At 63.2% G+C, this 2734-nt stretch overlaps 1 pseudogene; it reads left to right on the top strand.

The window, feature by feature from the left end:
- Positions 1-620, top strand: part of LOC105505473 — a 9713-nt pseudogene extending 9093 nt beyond the window's left edge.
- Positions 621-2734: the final 2114 nt, after the last annotated feature.

Below are 2734 nucleotides of genomic sequence, written 5' to 3'. Positions count from 1 at the left end.
TGATCTCCCGGTTCACGCCAGGATTGCGAACCGGCGGCTAGAGCGGGAGGCCGCCGAGGCGAGTTCAGATCGCGGTCCCGACCCACCTGGCAGCGACTTCCTGTCTCGCGGCTGCGCTGCAGCTCTTCAGGTTGGGGTGAAAATGCAGAAACGGTCCCGTGGACTAAGTCACGGACGTTCGCTTCTCACGGTACCGCGTGCCTGCCTGCAGACAACCGAGCCACGCATGCCGAGGTCACCCCACCGCCCGGGGCCTGAACGCGCCGGCCCAGACAGGCAGCCCCCTCGGATCCTAACACCTCTGCACCGCAGCGCAGGTGTGGGGGTCCTCAGCCCGCGCCATCCAAGCAAGAACCAAGAGCGCGAGCGCCACGCCTTCCCCCACCCTCTGCCCTGCGCCCCTGGCTGGCGGTCCCTCCTGCAGCAGCTGGGCCTGGAATTTGGGCTGTGGAAGGGGCTGCACCCACGCAGGGCTCACGCCATGGATGTGGGCGCTGGGAGGGTCTCCGCCCTTTCCAGCCCTGGTCCCCAGCTGTTTCCTGGTGCTGCCCAAGAAGCAGGTCCCCCGGCCAAACAAGCCCGTCCTGGTGCCTGCCAGTGCCCTCAGCCTGTGGGCCTAGGGGCCAGAATGCTGGCGGATGGGCAGGCCCTGACCACGCTGTCCTCCCTGGGAGCTTGCTGGTGAGACGCTCATCTGCCTCAGGGGGCCCAATAATGGTCACCTGACATGAAGGGACAGAGGTGGTCTGTCCAGGGTGATGGTGACAACTGTCCTGGCATGTGATGGAGCCCAGGCCCTGGGCAAGCGCCATGCTGAGAGGGGCTGGCTGCCCGCTGCCGGTGGCCTCATTCAGGAAACCTCACTCCCCTGAGCAGCAGCTGGAGGAGAGGCAGCGGCACTGGGCCTTTGGGGGCGGATTAGAGGGGTGCTCTGTGGCCTTGCTTGGGCAGGAGGGATGCTGCAGCAGCTGCTGGAGCTCCTGGGCAGGGGCTGTCCCTCGGTCAGCTGGGTCACAGAGCAGCCGGCGCCTGCGTCATTCTCAGCCTGCCCAAGGGGGAGGCTTCCGCTCCAGGTGGGTGACCCTGGGCCCACAGTGTTTCCTCTTTCCTCTCCGCCTCCTCCAGCCTCCCTGGGCAGCCTCCTCTCTTTCTGTGATGGAGACTTCCAGCTTCCGGAGGCCTCCTTGTGAAAGCAATAAAATGCCTTTGAAAGGAGGCTGGGGTGTCTTGGGAGCTCCGGTGCCTCAAAGGGTCACAGGGCTGGGGGCTGAGAAGCCCAGAGGTGGCTGGGTAGGAGACACAGGCCTTGGCGAGCTTTCAGGGGACACACAACAGGGACAGTCCCCACTGACTTTCCTCCCACTCCACCTCCACTAGCTCACCTCCCTCTTGTCAACACGGGGATCTCCTGCCCTGGAACATCCAGGGAAAGAGGTGCGTCTGAACCCCGACTGGGGAGACAGACGCCCTCAGGCTGTCCTCTTGGCTCCACTCCCCTCTTCCCTCCTGTTCACTGCTCCCAGCCACCCCGATGGGGCCTGTTTAATTGATTCAATTTGTTCAACAGTAAAAACACTCCACAGATGTCAGCCTCCCAGCACCCCACCCCTGGGGAGCTGCAGACACCTGCCAAGGCTCTGGGTCTGGGAGTCCTTCCATGGGCCACTAACACCAGGATTTGGGGGAGGCCTCTGGGTCTGGGAGCTCGCGCAGGTGCCCCCGCTCACCAGAGCAGTGCAGCCACTTCAGCCCAGGGACTGCTCTGTCAATGGCACCAGCGGTGTTCTGAACAGTGATCTGACGCTAATGTGTCATTCTGAAGGGTTTAATGTTTTGAGACTCCCAGGTCTGGGAGGATGACCTTGGAGATGACCCCCGTTTTGGTCAAGCTGCCATCCCAGGCCCAGGCCACTGTCAGGGTCCCACCTTCTTCATCAACCCGGGCTTGGGGGATTTTCCAGGTAATAAGTGTTGGGAGGGGGACTGGGGGCTCCCAGGGTCCTGATCCTGTCCCCTGCAGGGGAGAGGCCCCTCGCCTACAGATTGGGAGCCCTGTGTTCACAGCTTCAGCGCGGTGGCCAGTCCTACTCCCAGGGGTGTGTGTGGCCACAGTGGTGCTGGGAGATGCTCTCAGGTGTTGTCTAAGGGAAGATGTGGGCTTGGAGGTCAGGAGACCCAGGCTGAACCCCTGACACCCCTGCCCGGATCACAGCCCTCTCTCCCTGTGAAGGTCCCTGGTCCCTGGGGCCACCACTTTCCACCCCAGAGGGAGGCCCGTGCTATGGACTGACTGGTTGGTTGAGTGACTGAAAAGGGGGACGGTTTAGAGAGCATTTGCACAGCTGGCCAGGCTGTGGCTGTGGGGGCCTCTGCCCACCCCCATCCAGCCCCACCTTGCACGAAGACGCCCGCCCCAGCCGTGATTAGGAGAAAGCTCACCCTGAAAACTCCCAGGTGAGGGTTACCTGGACACCTGCCTCTCCGGCTTGGGGGTCTCTCTCAGGCAAGATCGGGCCTGTCTATCACTGGCTTAGGTTTTAGGAAGGTCCCAGGCTAATTTGCCAAGGGCTGCGCTTCTCCATAACTCCCAGGACACAGGGAGAAGACGAGGGGAGGGAAACTGAGGGACGGAGATGAAAGCGCTCGTCCCAGCGCTTCAGGCGCTGGGCCCTGGTGGCTGTGAACAAGCTGGGGGTGGGGCGTCGGGCCGCGCCCCCGCCCCCTCCAAATCCCC

Source organism: Colobus angolensis, unplaced genomic scaffold, assembly GCF_000951035.1.
Source record: "Colobus angolensis palliatus isolate OR3802 unplaced genomic scaffold, Cang.pa_1.0 Scaffold1, whole genome shotgun sequence".
NCBI lineage: Eukaryota > Metazoa > Chordata > Mammalia > Primates > Cercopithecidae > Colobus > Colobus angolensis.
The sequence above is the reverse complement of the archived record's forward strand: the minus strand, read 5'-3'. Positions and strand labels throughout refer to the sequence as shown.